The sequence below is a fragment of the Aquila chrysaetos genome, chromosome 22 (genome assembly GCF_900496995.4).
Source record: "Aquila chrysaetos chrysaetos chromosome 22, bAquChr1.4, whole genome shotgun sequence".
In the NCBI taxonomy this organism is placed as follows: domain Eukaryota; kingdom Metazoa; phylum Chordata; class Aves; order Accipitriformes; family Accipitridae; genus Aquila; species Aquila chrysaetos.
Window position 1 is genome coordinate 20,613,719 of NC_044025.1, and position 17,278 is coordinate 20,630,996.

Below are 17,278 nucleotides of genomic sequence, written 5' to 3' on the forward strand. Positions count from 1 at the left end.
CATTTGTAACTCAACACTAACTACTGGAAAAGGACTTGGGGATCCTTCAGAACTAAAGAGGCTCTGTAAGTATAATGTTTCATTAAACAAGTTCAGATGAGAAATGGGTATATTATATACATGAGATTCAGCACATAGAAGCAAGGACTGTAAATGGACTAAGGTAAAACTTAACACCCAGCAATTGGATTTTAGGAAATTCCTAACTTTAGCAGTTGCAATAGAGCTCATTTAAAACCGAGTTTTAAGTCCACTTCTAAAATATACTCCTAAAATAGCTTAAAATTGTTTACATCCAGGAAAAATTTGCAAGACTGGTTTGATGTAATTTACTCAAGGGATCTTAAAAGATCCAAACCTACCCGTTCTTTAAAAAGTCATATTTTTGTGCAAAAGTATTGCACAGTGATGAAAATGTCTGGTTCCTCCCTCCCCCTGATTAACCTTACACAGAAACAAAGTTCCCAGCTCTTTTTCTTCATAGAGAGCAGAGCTGCTCACGGGATATCAACTTCAGTCCCTCCTTTTTGTCCTGTCTCTTCAGAAACAGTAGAGAAATAGGGAAGCCTAGGAAGCGACAGCACAACTCCCTGCTCTCTCCTCCTCTCTCGGGGGACGCACACAGCAGAGGAAGGTTCATCATTCCTCCATCAACTGTCCCTCCACCTGCCACAAACGAACCGCACAGGCAGATGGCACAGACCAATGACCCAACAGTGGTGTTACTGACTCTCAAAGAATATCTCTAAGATTGAATGCTGTGATACAACAAAGCCATCATCTACTGAAATGGTCATTTTCTGCACCTACCACAACACCAAGTCAGGACTCCGAGTCAGGTAAGACAGAGGAGCCTCAACGTACTCTTGTTATCAATAACCGAGCCTGAGCCAGAAGTAAAGCTCATTTCTGCTGCTAAGTGAAGCAGAATTTGCCTTCTCTGACGGATGTGCTCGATCCCCTTTAACCAAACCAGCAGTATTTTGGTACCGGCTCCGAAGGAGGTAAAGGCCTGAGCCGTAGCCGGGCCAAGAACTCCGGTAGCAAACCCACCAAGGAGCAGAGTGGCACAGGGAAAGTGGTGGGTACGAGGAGCCTGGTGCATACCTCTCCCACTGGATGCAATTTGTCTACGAGCCAACCACTTTATCCCATAAATGTGACGGCCTAAGTGAGCCTTCTTGGAGCTCTCCTGGCTAGGCAGCGCGGCTGCACGGCGGCGATCTCCAGCAACGAGATCTTTTAGCAACAACAGATGGCTGGATGAGCCCGATTTGAGTTCTCCCTGGACGGCAACTGGACTGCACGCCATGAAACTCTCCCCTTGAGCAGGGATGCCTCTCAACGTTAAGAGGTATTAGTCGTTTAGCTCAAGTAAGTAAGTTTTAAATGGAACGAATCACTTAAAGTTGTAATATGCTGTGATTTAGGATGCTGTTTGCTTAGCTTTACTGACTCGGTGCGAGTAGCTCGATTTGCCGAAGCCTTAGGCTGCAAGCTGTAAACTTTCACTTAGATTTACTGAACATGTACCCACTTAGTCAAAACAGGGGCCTCCAGCGCCAGCGTAAATCAGGAGATAAGGAGGCTTCAAGGCCACCATCGTCAACAGCAGCTGCAACTCGACAAGATAACGAACGGCCTGTCTGGAGACGGTGCGGGAGTCCAATAAGGAGTCAGAAGGTGTCGGAGGATCTCAGACCGGGATCACTATTGGACCAAAGGGCGCGTGGAAGGCGCATGAAGAGCGCGTGAGGGGCGGGTGAATAGTCTACAGAGGTTTAATTGCCCAGGGATTTCTTTGTTCGGGTTGGTCCCTCCTCGGAGACATCCAGCTAGAGTCAACCCTGCTGCTGTACCACTCTATTAAATTATTTATTTTTATGAGATTCGATGCCTGAAAGTCTGTTTCGGGAAACCCGAGGGTTCAAACTTCGGAGCGAACTAACACTGGACACCTGGATGGAAGGTAAGTGATTAAGTAGCATGCTAAACTTTGTAATCCTAAGCAATATAAAGGATTGATTGCACACATATAATTTTTTAGACATAAACCGCTGATCAAATTCTTTAAAACACTCATCTGCGACACCTTCCCAAGTTTTTGCGTTTCTATTTGCTTCATCTTGCAATACCAAAACTACTTTCAGGGACATGGGCTTTCTTAACCAAGGCAATGATATTCTTTTTAACATCATCTGAAGCTCAAGTCCTGACATCCTACAGTTCAGAAAATAAGAAAACCAAAAGTACTACAGAGCAGACTGAACTCAGCAGAGCTTTGCCATCCACTGGGAACACAATTTTGTTTCTCATGCAAATCTCAACTCGACAAACTTCAGCCCAATTCAATCTCGCATTCAAACAATGACATTCTCCTCATCCTTTCAATTCTCCATCGCTGGTAGATTCTATAATTTGCACAGTGCAAAGATGGAGCATCACGAACACAAAATTTTTTACATGCAATCTTTTCATGTCCACACAGGCTAACCAAAACATATTCTAATACTGTTTCCCAACAATATTCTGCAGTTTAATTGGGCAGAAACTTAATAACCGAATTCCTGTGCCTACATGTTCTTCTGTTTCAACTTTGAAGCCAAGACAATTGGTGTTTAAATTTTATTAAGCAATAGTTATTCAGACATCCAACATTAATCTGGCTATTATAGTTCTGACTTCCTCACATTAATTTACTTTCATAAAAGATATCATTACATTTGAGTGTTACGAACTCTACGGCATTAGAATTAAGAAAGGATTCACATCACAGAAATTCTCTGATAAATATGCTCTGTATAAGATTTGAAACAGTAGACAACGTTTTAATGAGGTGCCATCTAAACTAAAAGAGTGAAAAGGCATAAGGGAAAAATCACATTCATTTCAAGGTTCACATACTTCTCCCATCTTATCAGAACTACAGAAAAAGCAAGGAGAGAAAAAGTTTATCACATACACTACCCAGGTTTAACTGCCGTTTCCTCCAGCCTTATTGAAAGATCATCCGCTTGCGCTGTCTCACAAGACATTTATCTTGGACTTCCTATTGTAACCAAGGTTCACACGTTCTACTGCATAACACACTAAAATGAACATCAGGGTTTGAGATAATAAATTCTGGCACTGTATAAACCACTTAGGTCTTTTGTAACTGCTCGCAGTAGTAAGGCCTCTTCCACATGACAGCGCTGTATAAATACCGATAGCATCTCTGTCTCTTCCCCTTGCTCTTTCAAGCACAGCTTATTTGCTAAACACACCTTTTATTCGATGCATCTTCACAACACAAGCAGCAGTAATAGAATATTTTGGAGCTATTAATACATCATGCACCCAGCTCTACTTGGTACTTAAAGCAAAAGGTAATTTTTTAAATTTGAGAGCACAGTACGGGTGTGGTTCCTAGTCCCTGGTCCAGGGCAGACGCCCAAAGCAGTTCCCACCCCGTGTCGTGCTCCTGCCCACACCACTCTCCTGGTTGTGCTGACACAGCCATTTATTGGAGCTGGCTAAGCTGAATTAGGGAAATCTGTGCAGGTTCAAAATAGGTATTTTGGGAGCAGGGTTATTTTTGAACACAGTTAAGTTCAAACACTCCATGGTCCCCAAAAGAGTCGTATCAGCATTAGAGAGCAGGAATAAGCAACCTGTTTAAAACAAAACAACAACAACAAAAATCTAAAAGTCTCATTAAATTACTGCCTATGTTTTTTGCATCACAGCATCACAGGTGGACTTTGTCTGCAACAGCTGATGAGCAGCGTGGTTATGACTGATGAAACAAGACCAAGAGGATGCTGGAGAGCAGGTGAGCAGAGTAGCCGGTGTTAAGGAACTTCACCATTTTACAATTTAACTCTCTTCAGAAACATGGGAAAACTCTCGAGGTATGCTACAGAACGACCGAGTAGCACAACAAAGTGAATGTTTCCACACTGTTACCAGAACAGCCGAAGGGGGTGGAGGGGAAGCATCAAAAAGCCAACCGAGTTCATGCATGTCAGCATGGAAGTATCTTTTCAAAAGTGACAGCTTGAACTCACATAGCACCAACAGTCCTCATTAGCAGTTACGGTATTTCCAGGATTGCTTTGCATTTTGAGAACTGGAAGGCTTCATAGACTTCTTAAAATCCACAATTTTGCATACCAGAAAAGAGAGAATAAGAACTTTAACTCCAATTACCAGTTTTCAACCCTAACTTGTATGCAAAACGTTTACCAAATTCATTACCATTTGCCACCTGTCTAAAAACTGCTATCAATACATGAATGACATGACAGCTCTGAGACCTGGGATACTTTCTGGTAACTTAAAACCTCCTTTTTCAATTTAAGTACACTAAGATGATGAGAGTGCATATTAGTTAAACTTTGGAAAAACCCACTAGAGGAGTATTTAAGATTTGCAGACAAAGCAAAAAAAAATTTCAAGCGAGAGGAAGGGACCAGAACTATCTACAGAGGTAAGCTGAAATTCAGCAGGAAAGCCACAGCTTTGATGTGCAGTGCTTCCAAACAAACACTAGTTAAAAAAGTTGGGAAGTTTTAACCTTTCATCCTACCTATTAAATGCCACCTCTATTTTATAATCCCCGTAAGCAGACTGAGAAAAACATTAAAATTTCAGCAGCCACTGAGTACCAAGACATTTAGTATAGTATCAATTACTTCAGGAAACAGTTGATAAACGTTAATTTAGCTATACAAACCCTTTTAATAAAATGACGTTACCTTTTTTTCCCCTAATGACGTTAAGTTGGGGGTTTTATTCCCCTCAAAGTTCTTACAGCTTTTTCTCACTTTTCTGGATGTGGCCTTAAAACAAAAGTCATGCTGTTCACAGGTCTATCAGATTTAAGCACCAAAAAGAGACACCCAGGAGAGAACTTGCGCTGCTCCCTGTTCCTAAGGTCCCTGTGTCCCAGGCAGGACAGCCGGGAATCAAACGGTGCCTTCGTGGTCGTCCCTGCAGAGCACCAGCACCGCTTGTGTGCAACCCGCTCCCACCCGAGGGCCGCACAGTTGCACCAGAGATATGATAATTATGAATAATACTAATTACGAAGTACCTTCCACAGAAGATATGTAAACAGTTTTTGGTCGACCCAGACCAAAAACTTAACTTCTGCATTTGATAAACTAGTAAAGGCGTTGTGCAAGCTGGTTTTGAACTGCTGTTCCTAACGTATTTTTAACTGTAAGCTAAAAGACTTGACAGACATGAAAGTGCAAAACATAGAATCATTACATATATAATTTAAAGTCAGCAAGACTCAGTGAACCTTGCCACTAGAGAAGGAAGTTAAGCTTTCTGACATATGAATTTAAAAAAAAAACACAAGCAACCTTGCAAAAGTTTTGTCAAAATTCAGTTGAATTTCAAAACACTTAATGCAATAGACCAGTTCAGTTTATACAGAGACTTCCAGGGCATCAGTTTGTTACAAAGCTTAAATCTGATAATGTCTCTGTTAACAGATAAAACTGCTTTCAAGTGCTACAGGAATTACATGGCAAGAAATGCTTCTCATTGCTAAAGCTTCCAGGGATACGGTGGACAAACTAGCTTCAATTAAACAGTTTTGTTGCCTTTCTTAGGCACCTGGCACATATGGCAACTCCTCATTTTTGGTTGAATTAACTGAATTCTACTAAGGACAAGCTAAGATTAATTTTTTTAAGGTATGATTCACTATTTACTTACACATAATAATTCAAAAAAATATTAAGTTGTATAACGGATTAAAATAAATTGTATAAATACAAAGTACACTCCCGCTAGCAAGAAATCACCCCATTATACCAGCCAATGAGATCCAAATTTTGTATTCCTCTTCAATAGAAACAAAGATTAAACCACACCCATTTTTGACCATCTTTAGTTTTCGAGCCTGTCAGTAAATCATGACTGAACGTACTTTAACATTCCTCTGACTAAATACATGCTGGCGTGTGTCGTGAAGAGCGAGCAGGAGTGCCACGCCGGTGCTCCCCTCTCCCTGCCCATGCCCCCCCCCCCCGCACACTGCACTGCTCCTCTGCATCGGCAAAGCAAACGGCAATTGGACTTACCCCCCAAAAACCCCCAAACAAACAAAAAAATCAACACGAGCTCTTCGGGCCAATTAGGTGCATGAAGAGGACGCTGTGAAAACATCTTTAAATGTCAATTCAGCATGGATCATGCTTCATGTGGCCATAAAAAAAATGTAATTTTTTTCTTAAAAAAAAGAGAAAACTGGAGAAAAAATGAAGAAAAAAAGTCGTTTTTTAGGAGTTTATTAGTGATTAACAAATTTAAGCTGAAGACTAATTGTTAAAACTCTCTCCTAGTAAAACATATTTCTGGTAATTATTGGCTAAGAATGTGTCACAGTACAAACGTATTTTTTCCTCGTTAAATATAATTGGTGCAGGTATTTCAGCAGAAGTAATCATTGCTCCAGGAAAAACCTTTTCACCCTTTATCTTTTAAAGGCTACCTACACCATAGTTTTCACTGTGTCAGATCTGTTTAACATGATGCTAATTTATCCTATCAGCATCACAAGGACAAAATTAAATATAGTTCCCAAACTTCACCAGTCAATTTAAAACAATATATCAAGCAGGTACAGTGGCCATACTGCCTTCCGCCTACAGCCAGCATGAATTGCAGTAGCTACATACCAGCACGGGTCACTGACATACAAACCACACGCAGACTGGAAAGTTTAATGGTAAATCTCAAACAAACAAATAGAAAAGCTTACCACCAGCAGCCCCCTACCCACCCAAATATACAAAAACCTACTCCAAACACACAAAATTATCAGTAAGCTCTTTTCCATACAGGACCACCCAGCACATCAAAAAAAGACATGATATAGGAGAAATAACAGTCCATTTTACCTCATCTTGGCCCATCTTTATGCTTCACGGCACTTGCAGTTAAAAGAACAAAATAGTATTAAGAAATGATTGTAAAATCAAGCACTTTTCAATCACAGCAATTTCCATTATGTTACTAGTCTTATTTATGCCAAAATAGAGTACAACTCGCTAAATTAAATTTACAACGTGTTCCTTCATTAAGTCCTTTAACCTGTTTCTCCATATTCAATTTTTCTGAAATTTTTAATGGCTCAATTTTTCAGATTTGGACTTTCACCAAGCAATTTTTAAATTATTTAAATAAGGAAATGCTTATGCTAATAGTAATGAAACGCCAGAAAATGAAATTGGCAGATTTCTGATTTTTTTTCCAGAAATACTGGTTACTCCTCTGCCCACAAAATACGTAACATCACACAAAAACTAAATTCCCATTTTGATGTGGCTTTTTTGGTTTGCTTTTACGCTCCCCTATAGGAAAAATACTCCATTAGTTGCTCTGCAGCCAAACTATACAAAGAGAATTGTGGACTATTATCTCCTCATCCTACTCACTTTAATGATTTGTGCACATCAAAGCCTGATTAAAACCATTTAAGCACTTCCATCACTGAAATCTCTTTAACGTCTTTTGGAAATTAAATTAAATGCAGAAACAAACAAAAAAAAACATACAAATGTACAAAGGTGTACAATTATCATCAGCTAAATTGAGCTTTTATAGTAACGTTAGCATAGATGGTGACATACACTTTTAGTATTTTGAAGCATAATTTATATAAAAATATTGCAGACAACCAATATAAATATCAAATATTCATTTAAAAACAGACACTTGCAACACGGCCACACTAAGGAAAGTGCGTTTACGTTTCTGACTCTTCTACATGGCCCTAAAGCGCAAGAGGGGAAAAAGCACTGAATGTAACTGCCTGCTAGGGTAAATAAAGCTATCACAGCTTGTTTCCAGATTTTCTGATGCTGGAGGACCAGTTACACTAACATTGCCTTATATGGCTTCAGGGTGGTTGCACATTTATCTATGAGTGCGTGTCTATCTATGGGTAGATGCCTACTACCTCAGTATCTACACGCTATACGCAGCTAGAAGAGCAACAAAGCACCTGCTCTGTTCTCCTCATATTTATTTGGTTTCTATATTTGAAACGCACTTCCATTTCTCCCATCGCTGATCGCCATTCAACTCTCGAAGTAAAGGTTCACATGTACCTGGTACACTTCAGTGAGAAAGTAGGAAAGAGAGACTGTGCAGTGGTGTGAAATTTCAGCAGGAAGCAAAACTGTTGAGGAAAGTATCTAATATGGAGTTAATTTACCCTGACGAAATCTTAGGATCTGAGCTAAGGACAAGTTTAAACAATTTTTCCTGTCTGAAGAGTCCTTTTTAACTGGTCACTGGTTAGAAACACTATTTTCCCAATGTTTGGTTCTAAAAATTAAACATACTAATATTTTTTCCTTAAAATTGGAAAATATATGTAAATAAAATTATGTCTGATCCAACTATAGTGAGACACCAAGCACTCAGCTCCGTTTCCAGGAGATTACAAAGTTACAGCATATCAAAACCTGGGTGCCTTCTCGTTTTAAAGTGTATACAGTAAAAGTTACAGAATTTTAAAAGCACCAAGTTTAGGGATCCACTTTGGTTCAACACATTCTCCGACACTTTTCCCAAGCCCAGCAGTCACCCCTGAGAGCTTCGGGAGGGGCACACACATTTCCAGGGTTTGCTTCTCCCCCTCCACAAATAAGCCACTAAACTTAAAAACTGAGAGAAGTTTCAAGTCCAGTCCAAAAGACAAGGATCTTAACGCTACTCTTGGAAACTGCAGATAATGGGGGAAGAAACATCAATCCTTTGCAGGAAAATAATCACAGTGCTAACACTGAAGAGAACCGCACCATTATTCTGGCCTGTTGTCTAGTACATCTAGTCTTCACACCCCCAATGTAGCAATGGGAATATATAGGAAGAAACTGCCGTGAGGCTGCAGAGGAGTATACCTATCCACAGGGAGAGATTTCGAATGATAAAACAGTCTCTCCTGAAAAACGTGGTCACTACAGGATTACAGTATTACTAAAAGTACACTCTGTATTTGTTTAATTATAAAACATGGAAAGCAACACACTCAAGTAAACTATCAATAAATGTTATGACATGAATAAAAACTAAGATGAATGTGAAAAAAGAGAGATCAATAAAAGGGGGCTATGAGCTGTCCAGTGATGTATTCTTGGGACTGGGTACCATAGCTCAATAGAAAGAAGTGCAAGAAAACTTCTCTTAATGAGCTGTTAACAGAAGAAAATTAGTTCAAGACTTCAGGGAAAGAACTTCTGTTATTTAATGTTTGTACAGTACCGAGCACAAGGAGATTTTTTTTTGTCTTTTTTTCCTGTTGGTACCTGGTGCTACTGCCAGTTAATAAATCCGGTTTTAATTCATCAGCAAGAATTAATGAATCAAGTAAGAACAAGAGACAGAGACATGACAACTTGAAGAACTACAAGCTAATGCACTTGGGGAGAAAATAAGTTCACTACGTTAGGGAAAAGACAGATTTGAAACACAAAGTTGGAGAAAGAAACTTGGAAGGTAGTAAGAATTACAGAGCCTGGGGAGATGGCAGACACCAAATTAGACACGAGCGCATGAGGCAAACAATATCACAGCTACGGGGAAAATGGAATTTTGGACGGCACGTACAAAGCTGGCACAGAACCAGACAAGGAAGCAAGCCGTGCTACGCTGCAGCTATGTGCTGTGCTAGGCACCTTTACAAAAGTCATAGGCAACATCAGATTTTCATTTCAGAGGGTACCAATACAATTATTCGAAATGGGAAACCTCAACTCAACAGGAATATGTACATCTAGTTCAAGTATCCAAAAGGAGAATAAATCCGGATACCCACAGGAGAAAAATATAAAGCAAAAGAACAGTACTACTTCAAAAATTCAGGCTGACTAAACTTACGAGAAAAGCTTTATGACAGGAAGGAGCACGAGCCTGTGCAGTTTTATTTCCTAAGCAGTGACAGAACCCCTATCATTTCACAAGCTGGAAAGCATCTTGTTAGTCATTAGTAACTGCAGAGAAGGAAAAATCCTGCAAGAGAAAAATAATTGCCAGGCAAGTTTTACAGTTCTATGAACCCGATTTCCTATTTTCTTATTTTAACACAGCTAGCAATATATTTTACATACATCTAACCCTCGTCTATCCAAATGTAATCTGTTAAAGTTTCCTGACTCATTTCCCGACAGTCCCTCTTCATCCTATGGCCCCTCCATCTCCCCACAATTTGAGGCGTTCTTTTCTCACTGCTTAGTGAAGATGACATCACCATCCCTTCTTTCTTGATACAAACTCCAAGACAGACATTAAAATCGAATGACAAGGAAGGCAGGTGAACTTGAGTTTAGTTATTTCTTAGCCTCTGTTAAAGGTAACTGTGAGACTATAGTAATGAGAGAAAGGAAATATGCCTGTAGAACAAACCACATGTGAGTAACAATCTGAAATTATGTGGCCGAGAACAATTACTGCAGCAGAAAAGAAACCTCAGAGTCACTAAAATCTCAAGACTATTCTTACATCCTCTGACAGGTAGACCCCAAATATGACACTGTGCAACTAACTTTCCTCCCAGCTCTATGTACACATTGCTGCTGGTAGAGGCGGCCTCTTGAAGGATGCTCATACTCTTTCCATATGCGCAGCAAAGGCAAAATCTGCCTATAGGAGAGGTGCTCATTTCATGTCTCAACTCTCAAGATTCAGCCTCAGACACGGCTATCAGTGGTTAATATTTCTACCCTCAACATCGTAGATTTCTGTTGATCTAGAGCAAAGAGTAAGAGTAGTAACAATTAAAAAAACTCAGAAAACAAGAGGGTGAGCAGGAAGGAAAGGAAGAGAGGCATCAGAAGCAGATATGAGCTCTTATGGCAACTCTCACAAGCACTGAAAATACAGGCGGGGGGGACAGTAGTTTCACCTTCACTTGGTCACAGAGTCCCCTGTCTGCTTCAAAAGATGCTGCGAACTGCTCTGTCAGTCAGTAACGCACAAGTCCTGTATGTCTTTAGTCACATCCAACATCCAGGAGCAACCACGGTGGAAAAAAGTGCAGCAGAACATCCTTGCCAGCAGCTGTGAGCTAGAAAAGAAAGAAGGAACTAACGTGTATGTGCCAACTTATTATCTACTAACTGTAAAGTCAGGGCAGGTTTCTGCTGCAACTGTTTACCTACAAAACCTGAACAACGCAAAGTATATGGCGTTTGCAGATAAAAATATGTGGCATCTTCTCATTAAATAGTTGGGTCATAATCACGCAAAAGCATTTGTATATTCTGGCTTACTAAGAAGACGACCTAGAAATCCTAGTAATATTTCACTGAAGTTTCATCATGCTTTATCACGTTCAGATCATTATAACTGGGAAGAATGCAAAACACACAAATATGAACTACTTTTTTTTTTTTGGTTGCTGTGTGCCTTCTTGCACAAAACCTAGCCTCTTGCAGAGGGGCTCAGTCTCGTTCTCTCAGTGTTTGAGACATAGGAGAAAAGTCATAAAATGAGAAGTGCAGAGATGTTTAAAGAAAATATTAAGGACCAGAAACCGTTTTTGAGACTAGAGTTGAAATTTACTGTTTTCTTTCATGATTGTTAAAACTGTTCAACAGAGGAGAGCTTGCTCTTGCTCAAAGCTGCAAATACATCGTGCAGCAGTTAGGAAGTCATAAAAATCAATATTGATACATTAATAAAGCCAAGATATTAATAATGCCAAAGGGTAAAATTTTCTTTCTTGTTATTGACCAACAAGAACTGCATGATTACCATTACGAGCCATCATCAAACTCCAGTATAACACCTATATACAGTACCTATGTGACTAAGGCTGTCTATATCACACCTTGCTGAGGCATACGACACAACAGTAGCGCTGTGAGTTTAATAATGTTTCTCTCATTACAGGAGATAACGAAATGACAAATCGAGCCTACAACCACTCCTCCAAAGCGCTTGACTAGACCCTATTTCGCAATAACGCCCCTGGGCTGCAAAGCACTCCATTCCAGTGACTTCAGAGGAGTATTCAGAAGTTTTAAAGAAATGTAAGGAACGAGAAATACACCCATGAGGAGAAGTTCAGTAATAGAAGGGAGCTGGCAAGAAGGTGACAAATAAAAGCACAGACTTGGGCAGAACAAGTTAATTTCAAACACTACTGATGCTGAGTAAGTGCCTGTTCAGCTCACACAGAGGCAAGTGGGAGGTCTGACTGACATCAGTGGAAACATGTGAACATTTAAAACCGTCAAGAGTCTTCGTAAGTAAATGATCAAACAAGACCGTAATAAACTGAGGAGACGGGCTTCTGAAATAGAGGGGCCCACACATGCAAAGCACAGCTCTCTCTTCATCAGAACATCATCTTTTCAGGCTGTATTTGAGATACGGGCGTAAGCACTCTCAGTTTTCCCCCAAAACAAAGTTAACCACTTTCCCATTTCAAGAAGTGAATGAAAGACACAGCAACTGAAAGCACTAATATCTGTATTACAGGTCTCAACGCTTTCTTGCTTCGTTGTGTTCATCGGAGAAAAAAAAAAGAAAAAAAGAAAGGGAAAAAAAGCACTTCTCAGCCCAAGCTCAAGAAACGTTAAGCGATCGCCCTTTTGATTACGAAGTATAACACAACCCTCATCAGGGATGATGCTTTTACGTAACAGCCACCTAGTCGCTCACGAGGAGGATGTCGTTGCGTGTCAATAACCCCAAGAGTCTCCCTTCTCCCGACCTTCGGCAGCACCTACCCGAAGCCATTTCCTATGACCACCGCAGCACCCAGCAGCACCCAGCCCTGCCAGCTCCATCCCCGGAGCGGCTCAGGGCCTCAAACGCAGAGAGCAAAGGGGAAGGAACAAAGCCCTGACGTCAATTACTGGAAAAGGATTAAACCCATCAGCTAAGAGAGGGGAACGCATCGGCCCCATTAGCACCGGGAACCGTCCCGAACGTCTCTTGCCCGCCGGGGTCACCCCGGTTTTGCTCTCCGGGGTGAGGGACGCGGCGGGGGAGCAGTGCCCGGCCCAGACACCCACCGCCGCTGCCGCCGGGTGTGTAACTCCTCTCGGTGTGTCACTCGCCCGTGCCCGTGTGCGGGGAAACGCGGCGGTCCCGCGGTTTTGAAAAGGGAGAGATGCGCCGTGGAACGGGGCCATCCCAACCGTCCGGAACAGCAGCCCGGCGGGGCGCGGGGGGGGGGAGGACGGACACGCACGGACCCGGGGACGGGACGGGGCCCGCGCAGGTAAAGCTGGCAACGGAGAGCCGGGCCGCGGCGGGGGAGGGACGGCTCCGCGCCCGGGGAAGCCCCCCAAGAAGTGAGGCGGGGGCGGGGGAAGCAGAGCCGGGTCCGACGGCGGCCGCTACCGGGATCCTGCCCCTTCCCCGCCGGCGGGGACCGGGGTGGGGGGGGTGGGGGGGTGGAGCCGGTCCCGGCGGACACCCCCCCCCCCCCGCCCGCCCCGGCGCGCGTCCCCACCCCCGGCCGCGTCTCACCTCCGTTCGCCGCTCCGCTAGGCCCGGACCATTTCCTGGCTGCCGCCACCGGCCCGCCGGGCGGGGAGGACACGAAGAGGCCCGAGGGAGCGGGGGCGTCGCCGCCGCCGAGCCACCGACCGCCCGGGGAGCGCAGGAGCAAAGCCCGGCCCCCGGCGGGGGGGGGGGGGGGGAAACGGGGCCCGGGGGGGGTTGGGGGGGGGGGGGGGGCTCACGGGCGGGAGGCGACGGCGGCTCCCCAGGGGTCCCGCCGCTCCATCGCGGGACGGGGCCGGGCTGGCGGCGAGGCGAGGTCGGGGAGGGCCGGCGACGTCGGCCTGGGCTAGACCCTCGGCCCCCTCGCCCGGCTCCGGCCTCCCTCCCGGCCTCCCTCCCTCCCTCCGCCCGTCCTGCCGGGCCGCGGCTCCTCCCGCAGCCGGGCACTCTCGCTACCCGGCAGCCCCCGCGCCGCCGCAGCCCCGCCGCCGCTCACGTGACCCGCCGACGGGGAGGGCGGGGACGACGACGACGGGGGGGGGGGAACTCCGCGAGCACGTGACCCCGCCGAGCGGGGAGGTGGCCGCGGGCCCGCCCCCTCCCAGTTCGTGGCGGGCGTCACGTGGCAGGGCGCGGGGAGTGCTCCCGCGCGCTCCGCCCCCTGGCGGCGGTGGGCGGGGTCAGAGTAGCCCACACCCCCCTTTCCCCCCCCCCCGCGAGCTCAGGGGCGGTTAAAGTCCGTTAAAAAGAGCTCTCCTTCGCAAGCGATTGCGTATTTAAATGTAAATATTGCACTCCGGCAAGACAAACCTCCCTTTTTTTTTTTTTTTCTCTCTCAGTCGACATTTCTGCTACATTTCGAGGGCTGACGCGGGCCGTGAGGATGAACTGACGCACGACAGGGCACGAAGCTGCCAGCGGCCTACAGACAGCTCCGAGCAGGGACACGCCGGCCTGGGCCCTGCCCGCTCGGACCCAGCTTTTCAGAATTCAGTTTTTCTGCATAATTGCTTCAGACGTCTTTCCCCCGCTCCCCAAAGCGCCCCCAGAGCCCTCCCCGGCCCCCCCAAGCCAGCCCTCGCCTCACCTCACGGTTCTTAAAACCGCTCTTGCTCTTTTCTGCAACTTAACTGCTTTGGTTTATAATTCAGGTTTTCGTCTCGGCGGAGCGTTGGGGTGCTGGTTTTTGACCTAAAACAGCCGAGCAGAGCACAGCGTTCAGAACTCCCGACTGACCCAGGGGAAACACAAGTCACCTCACCGGATATCCCGGGCGGACAACCCCGTTACACCAGCAACGTTACCAAAACTTCCAAAATCAGCTTTGAAAATCATTTCCAAAATAGGCTGTTTCTGAAAAACCTACAACTATACTATATAAATATTTTGAAACAAAAACTACTTCTTCCACATACACCGATTTTGAAACATACTGGAACATAGTTCTACTTTGGGTTCATATTTTTAAGAATAATATTTTATTTTTGTTTGAAATCCGCAAGTCAAGTGCAGCACAATGGTGCAAAAAAAAAAAAAAAAAAAAACCACAAACCAAAACAAAACCAACCCCTTTTTTTTTTGCACAACAAACTCCAGAATCTAAGTCTTTAAAAAAAAATAAAAAAAAAAAATCTCCAATACTATGATTGCAGAGACCATTCATACAAAAATGCCATAAAAAGAGACAATAATAGTTTTAAGTCTAGAGCCAAACAGTTCATCACTATTTTAACTGGCAGTTAAATCTTCAGATTGTTATGACACTGAAATACAACCAACAACAAAACATGGTCAAATTCGGGTGGAACCCAAAACTACCTGAAAATTAAATGCACCTATAACTTCCCTCCTTTATACAGGCAGGGAAAGCACAGGCAGCTCCTTTGAGAAAGTAACACTGTACTGCAAATAACAGAAAGGAACAGGAAATAATAAAAATACCCTGTTCCTATCAGGTTTCAATGATGTCTCTAAAATTCTGCCAGTGACATTTTTGATATACCAAATCTCAAAAGTCAAACTTAAATTCTGGTATTATGTTTTGTATTATCCCCCCCACCTTCTCTTACACATCTCAATTAACAAAATTAGGCTGCGAAGATCTGCCTCAGACACCACTGATGTCTCAGTGTCTGGTTAAAAGCAGAGCTTGGATAAATGTAACTTCATAAAGCACATTAAACCCATGGGGTTAAGGTACGTTGAATCGTTCCTTTATAAATCAAATCCATTTGATAGCAAAAGTCTTATTTATTAAGGACTCCTCCCTAAAAAAAAAAAAAAAAATAATCCATCAATCCACAAGAGACTGTATAATGCAGTTTCATTGAGGGCACCCAAAAACCTGTTTCTGACTGACAGATGTTTGATTAATAAAGACCTGGACTAGCAGATCAGGTTGTCTCTCCCTTCTTCTGCTCTCCCATCAGTTCGGGTTTTTCCTTGAAATGTGATGCCTTTTCCCGAGGCTATTTTTCTACTAGACTGCATCAATTGCTTCCCTTCAATTAGCAATGGCAGCTTTACTTGTAATTGGATGGATTAAAACTGAGGCTGTTCAGAGCTACACAGGTCTCATGTAACTGCTTAGTAAATATAACAATTTCTACTTAGCAGGTTTAAAAAAAAAAATAAAATCTTTTGGACTTGACCTAGAGCTTTGGCAGGCAGTAATTAAAGAAATACCTTTCCCGTTGAAAAAAATTTGAATCGAAGCATCCAGTAAGAAATCAGGATGTGATCTAGTGAAAGATGAACTGGTAAGGCTCTTGACAGGCTGGTGGGTTTTACTCTGTAAAATAAGAATATGTAGAGAGAAATTAAACAGAAAGGGCAATTAAAAAAAAAACAACAAAAATATTGTATTTGAAATTAAACATTTTTTTAATAATCTGAGTACAGAGGGACTTACGATTAGTCTCGGACTTAATCAACATTTGGCATCATCAGACATACAGTGAAAGCAGTAAGCCATCTCTTTGAATCTCCTTTCATCTGTTCTCCACTCATGAGCCAACAGTGGACCAGAAATTAAATTAAGGTTTCCTTAGTATCATCTAATTATGTTACCTTATCCTAGCGCCTGCTGACAGAACCTAACATACACAAGCATGCCCTTTTGTCTTTGTGAATGGACCCAATCTGTCTGCCTGTACACGCCAAACGTAAACAGATGTACCAAGTGACCAAGCCCCTGAAGTTGACTAGCTTTGTTAGACAACTACTAAGAACTAAACTTCTCTTTTCTTGGCAGAGACAACTTAATGGGGAGAAGTAACATGCTTGCGTGAAGCAGTGCACTTCTGACAAAACCATCTACACACAAACACCAGCGGCATTAAAGAAACGAACGTACAAGATGCTCTCAACAGGATGGCAAAGGTAGTTGAGCCTTGATCCCCATCCTCTCCCTTCTGAACGACCGCCTGTTCCTCATCACAGTCCTCCTTCATATCCACACTGCTGCTGCCGCTGAGCACATCGCCAACCGAACTAAAGCCTATATACTCTTCATAGCACAGGACCTCCACCCAGACGGGCTCCACACCCCTCCTGCAGCCATCACCCTGCAACGAAGAGGTCACTGACAGCAACCTTACCACCACACCTGCTTCAGTCATCACTCACGGCTTGCTGGAACTGTTGAGATGGCCTGAAACCCTGCGCTATAGAAAGTCCTATATTCCAAAGGGCTTCCACACACATGCTTAACTACTGTATCACTTACACTTGGATTTGCAGTAAGCATGAACTTAGCAACTACTGTTTAATAATTTGTTAACTTTTCCCATTAAATGGTACATTCACTCAAGAC

General features: G+C 43.4%; 1 protein-coding gene and 1 long non-coding RNA gene across 6 annotated transcripts in view; one reads left to right on the top strand and one right to left on the bottom strand.

Moving 5' to 3' along the window:
* AFF4 (AF4/FMR2 family member 4) overlaps positions 1–13,899 on the bottom strand; it is a 56,328-nt gene extending 42,429 nt beyond the window's left edge. The window contains exons 1-2 of one of the 2 annotated variants that reach the window (XM_041119376.1): positions 13,489–13,899; positions 10,910–11,071 (exon numbers count right to left, since the gene is read on the bottom strand). The gene's annotated coding sequence lies outside the window, so the exon portion shown is untranslated. The remainder of the gene's footprint in view (positions 1–10,909; positions 11,072–13,488) is intronic. The other variant, XM_029998036.2, reaches the window with a different exon arrangement.
* On the top strand, positions 1,436–17,275 carry LOC115334163. 4 transcript variants are annotated; one of them, XR_005931143.1, is made up of 6 exons: positions 1,436–1,969; positions 3,729–3,814; positions 11,899–13,043; positions 14,304–16,223; positions 16,718–16,845; positions 16,981–17,275. It is a non-coding gene; the product is annotated as an uncharacterized LOC115334163 (long non-coding RNA). The 4 variants fall into 4 exon arrangements; XR_003921054.2 differs by having other exon boundaries at positions 14,304–16,845; XR_005931142.1 differs by having other exon boundaries at positions 14,304–16,845; positions 16,986–17,275.
* Positions 17,276–17,278: the final 3 nt, after the last annotated feature.